General features: G+C 64.0%; 1 long non-coding RNA gene across 2 annotated transcripts; it reads right to left on the bottom strand.

Moving 5' to 3' along the window:
- Positions 1 to 3,930: 3,930 nt before the first annotated feature.
- Positions 3,931 to 9,729, bottom strand: LOC309452995. Of its 2 annotated transcripts, none has more exons than XR_014186671.1 (3): positions 9,584 to 9,729; positions 6,742 to 6,931; positions 3,931 to 4,097 (listed from the first exon to the last, which is right to left on the bottom strand). It is a non-coding gene; the product is annotated as an uncharacterized lncRNA (long non-coding RNA). The 2 variants fall into 2 exon arrangements; XR_014186672.1 differs by lacking the exon at positions 3,931 to 4,097 and adding an exon at positions 5,310 to 5,349.
- Positions 9,730 to 10,043: the final 314 nt, after the last annotated feature.

Genomic DNA, 10,043 nt, shown 5'->3' with positions numbered 1-10,043 from the left:
GGTGGGGAGATGGGGGGGGGTGTGGGGAGATGGGGGGGTGTGGGGAGATGGGGGGGGTGGGGAGATGGGGGGGGTGTGGGGAGATGGGGGGGGTGGGGAGATGGGGGGGTGTGGGGGGGGGGTGTGGGGAGACGGGGGGGGGTGTGGGGAGATGGGGGGGATGTGGGGAGATGGGGGGGGGTGGGGAGATGGGGGGGTGGGGAGATGGGGGGGGGTGTGGGGAGATGGGGGGGGGTGTGGGGAGATGGGGGGGATGTGGGGAGATGGGGGGGTGGGGAGATGGGGGGGTGGGGAGATGGGGGGGGGTGGGGAGATGTGGGGCAGGATGTGGGGCGGGGTGTGGGGAGATGGGGGGCGGGGTGTGGGGCGGGGTGTGGGGAGATGTGGGGCGGGTTGTGGGGCGGGATGTGGGGAGATGTGGGGCGGGATGTGGGGTGGGATGTGGGGCGGGGTGTTGGGAGATGGGGGGCGGGATGTGGGGCGGGGTGTGGGGCAGGATGTGGGGTGGGATGTGGGGCGGGATGTGGGGAGACGTGGGGCGGGATGTGGGGCGGGATGTGGGGTGGGGTGTGGGGCGGGGTGTGGGGAGATGGGGGGTGGGATGTGGGGCGGGGTGTGGGGAGATGTGGGGCGGGATGTGGGGCGGGGTGTGGGGAGATGTGGGGCGGGATGTGGGGAGATGTGGGGCGGGATGGGGGGCAGGATGTGGGGTGGGATGTGGGGTGGGATGTGGGGAGACGTGGGGTGGGATGTGGGGAGATGTGGGGCGGGATGTGGGGCAGGATGTGGGGCGGGTGTGGGGCGGGGTGTGGGGTGGGATGGGGGGCGGGATGTGGGGCGGGGTGTGGGGCGGGGTGTGGGGCGGGATGTGGGGAGATGGGGGGCGGGATGTGGGGCGGGATGTAGGGCGGGATGTGGGGAGATGGGGGGCGGGATGTGGGGTGGGATGTGGGGAGATGTGGGGTGGGATGTGGGGAGATGTGGGGCGGGATGTGGGGAGATGGGGGGCGGGATGTGGGGTGGGATGTGGGGAGATGTGGGGTGGGATGTGGGGAGATGTGGGGCGGGATGTGGGGAGATGGGGGGCGGGATGTGGGGTGGGATGTGGGGAGATGTGGGGTGGGATGTGGGGAGATGTGGGGCGGGGTGTGGGGCGGGGTGTGGGGCGGGATGTGGGGAGATGTGGGGCGGGATGTGGGGCGGGATGTGGGGAGATGGGGGGCGGGATGTGGGGCGGGATGTGGGGCGGGATGTGGGGAGATGTGGGGCAGGATGTGGGGCAGGATGTGGGGTGGGATGTGGGGTGGGATGTGGGGAGACGTGGGGCGGGGTGTGGGGCAGCTCCCAGCCCCCCAGACCCATTGCCATGGGGCAGCCCCACAGCATGGCCCCCAGACCCATTGCCATGGGGCAGCCCCACAGCACAGCCCCCAGCCCCATAGGGCAGCCCCCAGACCCATTGCCATAGGGCAGCCCCCCAGTGTCCCCAGCCCCATAGGGCAGCCCCCAGCCCCACTGCTATGGGGCAGCCCCACAGCACAGCCCCCAGCCCCATTGCTATGGGGCAGCCCCATAGGGCAGTCCCCCAGTGTCCCCAGCCCCATAGGGCAGCCCCCAGCCCCACATCTATGGGTCACCCCACATCTATGGGTCAGCCCCACACTTGTGGGTCGCCCCACCTTGTCGGGGTGCAGCGGGAAGCGCTGCGGCTGCTCCCGCGCCCCACAGCACAGCCCCAGCCCCACACCCACGGGTCACCCCACATCTATGGGTCAGCCCCACATCTATGGGTCACCCCACATCTATGGGTCACCCCACATCTATGGGTCACCCCACACCCACGGGTCAGCCCACATCTATGGGTCACCCCACACCCATGGGTCACCCCACACCCATGGGTCACCCCACATCTATGGGTCACCCCACATCTATGGGTCAGCCCCACATCTATGGGTCACCCCACACCCATGGGTCACCCCACATCTATGGGTCACCCCCACATCTATGGGTCACCCCCACATCTATGGGTCACCCCACATCTATGGGTCACCCCACACCCACGGGTCAGCCCACATCTATGGGTCACCCCACATCTATGGGTCGCCCCACATCTATGGGTCACCCCACACTTATGGGTCGCCCCACCTTGTCGGGGTCCAGCGGGAAGCGCTGCGGCTGCTCCCGCGCCCCACAGCACAGCCCCAGCCCCACACCCATGGGTCACCCCACATCTATGGGTCACCCCACACCCATGGGTCAGCCCCACATCTATGGGTCGCCCCACATCTATGGGTCACCCCACACCCATGGGTCAGCCCCACACCCATGGGTCACCCCACACCCACGGGTCAGCCCACATCTATGGGTCACCCCACATCTATGGGTCGCCCCACATCTCTGGGTCGCCCCACCTGGTCGGGGAGCAGCGGGAAGCGCTGCGGCTGCTCCCGCGCCCCACAGCACAGCCCCAGCCCCACACCCATGGGTCAGCCCCACATCTATGGGTCACCCCACATCTATGGGTCAGCCCCACATCTATGGGTCACCCCACATCTATGGGTCACCCCACATCTATGGGTCAGCCCACATCTATGGGTCAACCCCACACCCATGGGTCACCCCACATCTATGGGTCACCCCACATCTATGGGTCAGCCCACATCTATGGGTCGCCCCACATCTATGGGTCACCCCACACCCACGGGTCACCCCACATCTATGGGTCACCCCACACTTATGGGTCGCCCCACACCCATGGGTCACCCCACACCCATGGGTCAGCCCCACATCTATGGGTCGCCCCACATCTATGGGTCACCCCACACCCACGGGTCAGCCCCACATCTATGGGTCACCCCACATCTATGGGTCACCCCACACCCATGGGTCAGCCCCACATCTATGGGTCACCCCACATCCATGGGTCAGCCCCACATCTATGGGTCAGCCCCACACCCACGGGTCAGCCCACATCTATGGGTCACCCCACATCTATGGGTCAGCCCCACATCTATGGGTCAGCCCACATCTATGGGTCGCCCCACACCCATGGGTCAGCCCCACATCTATGGGTCACCCCACATCCATGGGTCACCCCACATCTATGGGTCAGCCCCACACCCACGGGTCACCCCACATCTATGGGTCAGCCCACATCTATGGGTCACCCCACACCCATGGGTCAGCCCACATCTATGGGTCAGCCCCACATCTATGGGTCAGCCCCACATCTATGGGTCACCCCACATCTATGGGTCAGCCCCACCTGGTCGGGGAGCAGCGGGAAGCGCTGCGGCTGCTCCCGCGCCCCACAGCACAGCCCCAGCCCCACACCCACGGGTCACCCCACATCTATGGGTCAGCCCCACACCCACGGGTCAGCCCACATCTATGGGTCACCCCACATCTATGGGTCAGCCCCACATCTATGGGTCACCCCACATCTATGGGTCACCCCACATCTATGGGTCGCCCCACACCCACGGGTCACCCCACACCCATGGGTCACCCCACACTTATGGGTCTCCCCACCTGGTCGGGGAGCAGCGGGAAGCGCTGCGGCTGCTCCTGCGCCCCACAGCACAGTCCCAGCCCCACATCCACGGGTCAGCCCCACACCCATGGGTCAGCCCCACACCTATGGGTCAGCCCACATCTATGGGTCACCCCACACCCATGGATCAGCCCACATCTATGGGTCACCCTACACCCATGGGTCAGCCCACATCTATGGGTCGCCCCACATCTATGGGTCACCCTACACCCATGGGTCAGCCCACATCTATGGGTCAGCCCCACATCTATGGGTCAGCCCCACACCCATGGGTCACCCCACACCCATGGGTCAGCCCCACACCCATGGGTCACCCCACACCCACGGGTCAGCCCACATCTATGGGTCGCCCCACATCTATGGGTCGCCCCACCTTGTCGGGGTCCAGCGGGAAGCGCTGCGGCTGCTCCCGGGCGCGCTGCAGCTCCGCGCGGGTCACGCACACCTCGCTGTTCTGGCGGCAGAAGCTGCGGCACGAGCGGCACGAACCCCCGGCCCGGGCGGAGCCCACGAACAGCGGGCGGCAGCGCTCGCACTGCGGGCCCTGGGACCCATAGACACACAGTGACCCACACATTGACCCACACATTGACCCATAGATACACAGTGACCCACAGACACACACACTGACCCACAGCCCACGAACAGCGGGCGGCAGCGCTCGCACTGCGGGCCCTGGGACCCACAGACACACAGTGACCCACACATTGACCCACACATTGACCCACAGACACACACTGACCCACACATTGACCCACATTGACCCACACATTGACCCACAGACACACACTGACCCACAGCCCACGAACAGCGGGCGGCAGCGCTCGCACTGCGGGCCCTGGGACCCATAGACACACACTGACCCACACATTGACCCACACATTGACCCACAGACACACAGTGACCCACACATTGACCCATAGACACACAGTGACCCACAGCCCACGAACAGCGGGCGGCAGCGCTCGCACTGCGGGCCCTATGGATACACAGCGACCCACACATTGACCCACACATTGACCCATAGATACACAGTGACCCACACAGTGACCCACACATTGACCCACAGACACACACTGACCCACAGACACACACACTGACCCACAGCCCACGAACAGCGGGCGGCAGCGCTCGCACTGCGGGCCCTATGGATACACAGCGACCCACACATTGACCCACAGACACACACACTGACCCACAGACACACACTGACCCACAGACACACACACTGACCCACAGCCCACGAACAGCGGGCGGCAGCGCTCGCACTGCGGGCCCTATGGATACACAGCGACCCACACATTGACCCACACATTGACCCACATTGACCCACAGACACACACACTGACCCACAGCCCACGAACAGCGGGCGGCAGCGCTCGCACTGCGGGCCCTATGGATACACAGCGACCCACACATTGACCCATAGATACACACTGACCCACATTGACCCACAGACACACACTGACCCACAGACACACACACTGACCCACAGACACACACAGTGACCCACAGCCCACGAACAGCGGGCGGCAGCGCTCGCACTGCGGGCCCTATGGATACACAGCGACCCACACATTGACCCACAGACACACACTGACCCACACTGACCCACAGACACACACACTGACCCACAGCCCACGAACAGCGGGCGGCAGCGCTCGCACTGCGGGCCCTGGGACCCACAGACACACAGTGACCCACACATTGACCCACACATTGACCCACATTGACCCATAGACACACAGTGACCCACAGCCCACGAACAGCGGGCGGCAGCGCTCGCACTGCGGGCCCTATGGATACACAGTGACCCACACATTGACCCACACATTGACCCACAGACACACACACTGACCCACAGACACACACTGACCCACACTGACCCACACATTGACCCACAGACACACACTGACCCACATTGACCCATAGACACACAGTGACCCACACTGACCCACACATTGACCCACAGACACACACACTGACCCACGCATGGGGTGTGTATGGGGGGTCTATGGGGTCTATGGGGTCTATGGGGGGTCCATGGGGGTCCCTCACCTGGGTGTTGTTGAGGCACAGGGGGCAGGATTTGGGGTCCCCCGGGGGGCACTGGGGTGTCCATGGGGTCTATGGGGTGTCTATGGGGTGTCTATGGGGTGTCTATGGGGTGTCTATGACTCACCTGGGTGTTGTTGAGGCACACGGGGCAGGTTTCGGGGTGCCCCGGGGGGCACTGGGGGGTCCATGGGGGGCACTGGGGGTTCTATGGGGTGTCTATGGGGTGTCTATGGGGTGTCTATGGGGGTTCTATGGGGTCTATGGGGGGTCCATGGGGGTCCCTCACCTGGGTGTTGTTGAGGCACACGGGGCAGGTTTCGGGGTGCCCCGGGGGGCACTGGGGTGTCTATGGGGTGTCTATGGGGTCTATGGGGTGTCTATGGGGTGTCTATGGGGTGCCCCGGGGGGCACTGGGGTGTCTATGGGGTCTATGGGGTGTCTATGGGGTGTCTATGACTCACCTGGGTGTTGTTGAGGCACACGGGGCAGGTTTCGGGGTGCCCCGGGGGGCACTGGGGTGTCTATGGGGTGTCTATGGGGTGTCTATGGGGTGTCTATGACTCACCTGTGTGTTATTGAGGCACAGGGGGCAGGTTTCGGGGTGCCCCGGGGGGCACTGGGGTGTCTATGGGGTGTCTATGGGGGGTCCATGGGGTGTCTATGGGGTGTCTATGGGGTCCATGGGGGATCCATGGGGGTCCCTCACCTGTGTGTTATTCAGGCACACGGGGCAGGTTTCGGGGTGCCCCGGGGGGCACTGGGGGGTCCATGGGGGGCACTGGGGTGTCTATGGGGTGTCTATGGGGGGTCTATGGGGTGTCTATGGGGTGTCTATGGGGGGTCCATGGGGGTCCCTCACCTGGGTGTTGTTGAGGCACACGGGGCAGGTTTCGGGGTGCCCCGGGGGGCACTGGGGTGTCTATGGGGTGTCTATGGGGTGTCTATGGGGTGTCTATGGGGTCTATGGGGTGTCTATGGGGTGTCTATGGGGGTCCCTCACCTGTGTGTTATTCAGGCACAGGGGGCAGGTTTCGGGGTGCCCCGGGGGGCACTGGGGTGTCTATGGGGTGTCTATGGGGTGTCTATGGGGGTTCTATGGGGTCCATGGGGGGTCCATGGGGGTCCCTCACCTGGGTGTTGTTGAGGCACACGGGGCAGGTTTCGGGGTGCCCCGGGGGGCACTGCCCGTGCCCGTTGCAGGCGCAGCCCACGGCGCAGTCGGGGCCCACGAAGCCGAAGCGGCAGCGGCAGCGCCCGGGGGCCTCGCACGTCCCGTTGCCGCAGCCGCCGGGACACACGGGCCGGCAGCCGCCCGACTCCCTACGGCGGGGGACAATGGGACAATGGGGACAATGGGGACAGTGGGACAATGGGGACAATGGGGACAGTGGGGACAATGGGGACAATGGGACAATGGGGACAGTGGGACAATGGGACAATGGGACAATGGGGACAGTGGGGACAATGGGACAATGGGGACAATGGGGACAGTGGGGACAATGGGGACAGTGGGGACAATGGGGGCAATGGGGGCAATGGGGACAATGGGACAATGGGGACAATGGGGACAGTGGGGACAATGGGGACAATGGGGACAATGGGGACAATGGGGACAGTGGGGACAATGGGGGTCAGTGGGGGACAATGGGGACAATGGGGACAATGGGGGTCAGTGGGGGGCAGTGGGGGTCAGTGGGGACAATGGGGACAATGGGGACAATGGGGGTCAGTGGGGGGCAGTGGGGGTCAGTGGGGGTCAGTGGGGGTCAATGGGAGTCAATGGGGGTCAATGGGGACAATGGGGACAATGGGGACAATGGGGACAATGGGGGTCAATGGAGTCAATGGGAGTCAATGGGGGTCAATGGGGTCAATGGGGGTCAATGGGGATCAATGGGAGTCAATGGGGGTCAATGGGGGTCAATGGGGATCAATGGGAGTCAATGGGGGTCAATGGGAGTCAATGGGGTCAATGGGGTCAATGGGAGTCAATGGGGGTCAATAGGGGTCAATGGGAGTCAATGTGAGTCAATGGGGGTCAATGGAGGTCAATGGAGGTCAATGGGGATCAATGGGAGTCAATGGGAGTCAATGGGGGTCAATGGGGGTCAATGGGAGTCAATGGGAGTCAATGGGGGTCAATGGGGGTCAATGGGAGTCAATGGGAGTCAATGGGGGTCAATGGGGATCAATGGGGGTCAATGGGAGTCAATGGGGTCAATGGGGGTCAATGGGAGTCAATGGGGGTCAATGGGGGTCAATGGGGATCAATGGGAGTCAATGGGGGTCAATGGGGGTCAATGGGAGTCAATGGGAGCCAATGGGGGTCAATGGGGGCCAATGGGAGTCAATGGGAGTCAATGGGGGTCAATGGGGTCAGTGGGGTCAATGGGAGTCAATGGGGGTCAATGGGGGTCAATGGGGATCAATGGGAGTCAATGGGGGTCAATGGGGGTCAATGGGGGTCAATGGGAGTCAATGGGGGTCAATGGGGTCAATGGGGTCAATGGGAGTCAATGGAGTCAATGGAGTCAATGGGAGTCAATGGGGGTCAATGGGGGTCAATGGGAGTCAATGGGAGTCAATGGGGGTCAATGGGGTCAATGGAGTCAATGGAGTCAGTGGGGGTCAATGGGGGTCAATGGGGGTCAATGGGGGTCAATGGGGTCAATGGGGTCAATGGGGGTCAATGGGGTCAATGGGGATCAATGGGAGTCAATGGGGGTCAATGGGAGTCAATGGGGGTCAATGGGGATCAATGGGGGTCAATGGGGTCAATGGGAGTCAATGGGGATCAATGGGAGTCAATGGAGTCAATGGGGGTCAGTGGGGGTCAATGGGGTCAATGGAGTCAATGGGGGTCAATGGGGTCAATGGGGATCAATGGGGTCAATGGAGTCAATGGGGGTCAATGGGGGTCAATGGGGGTCAATGGGGTCAATGGGGTCAATGGGAGTCAATGGGAGTCAATGGGGACCAATAGGGTCAATGGGGGTCAATGGGGATCAATAGGGTCAATGGGGGTCAATGGAATCAATGAAGTCATTGGGAGTCAATGGGGAGGACACAGGGTCAGGGGCGGGTCGTGGGGTCAAGGGCAGGTCATGGGGCCATGGAGAGCACACGGGGTCAAGGGCAGGTCATGGGGCCATGGAGAGCACACGGGGTCAAGGACGGGTCATGGGGACAATGGGGCCCTTTGTCCTCCCAGGGGACAGCCCCCCATAGCCCCCATAGCCCCCATAACCCCCCATAGCCCCCCATAGCCCCCATAGCCCCCCATAGCCCCCATGTCCCCCCATAGCCCCCATAGCCCCCCATAGCCCCCCATAGCCCCCCATAGCCCCCATAGCCCCCCATAGCCCCCATAGCCCCCCATAGCCCCCATAGCCCCCCATAACCCCCCATAGCCCCCATGTCCCCATAGCCCCCATAGCCCCCATAGCCCCCATGTCCCCCCATAGCCCCCATAGCCCCCATGTCCCCCCATGTCCCCCATAGCCCCCATAGCCCCATAGCCCCCATGTCCCCCCATAGCCCCCATAGCCCCCATAGCCCCCATGTCCCCCCATAGCCCCCATAGCCCCCATAGCCCCCATAGCCCCCATAACCCCCCATAACCCCCCATAGCCCCCATAACCCCCATGTCCCCCCATAGCCCCCATAACCCCCATAGCCCCCATAGCCCCCCATAGCCCCCATAGCCCCCATGTCCCCATAGCCCCCCATGTCCCCCATGTCCCCCATGTCCCCCCATGTCCCCCATGTCCCCCATGTCCCCCCATGTCCCCCCATGTCCCCCATGTCCCCCCCTGTCCCCATGTCCCCCATGTCCCCCCATGTCCCCCCATGTCCCCCATGTCCCCATGTCCCCCCATGTCCCCCCATGTCCCCCATGTCCCCCATGTCCCCCATGTCCCCATGTCCCCATGTCCCCCCATGTCCCCATGTCCCCCATGTCCCCATGCTCACCCATCAGCCCGGTACCCCTCCCGGCACACGCAGGCGAAGCCGCGGGGCAGGTCCCGGCACTCCTGGGTCCCCCCGCAGTCGTGGTTCCCGCTCTCACACTCGTTCTCGGGGGGACACTCCAGGAACCACCAATCGGAGTCCGGCCCGCAGCCTGGGGGGGGGGACACGGGGTCACGGGGGGTCACGGGGGTCACATGGGGTCAGTGGGGACCCCACTCCCCCCATACCCCCCACCCCCATATCCCCATAACCCCCATATCCCCCCCACCCCCCCACCCCCCCATATCCCCCCACACCCCCATAGCCCCATAACCCCACCCCCGTACCCCCATTGACCCCCATACCCCCATTGACCCCACTGACCCCCATTGACCCCCATTGACCCCACTGACCCCCATTGACCCCACTGACCCCCATTGACCCCACTGACCCCCATTGACCCCCATTGACCCCCATTGAC

This window comes from Streptopelia decaocto, assembly GCF_964273445.1.
Source record: "Streptopelia decaocto genome assembly, contig: HAP1_SCAFFOLD_2411, whole genome shotgun sequence".
Classification (NCBI taxonomy): domain Eukaryota; kingdom Metazoa; phylum Chordata; class Aves; order Columbiformes; family Columbidae; genus Streptopelia; species Streptopelia decaocto.
This window is presented reverse-complemented; position numbering and strand designations above follow the sequence as displayed.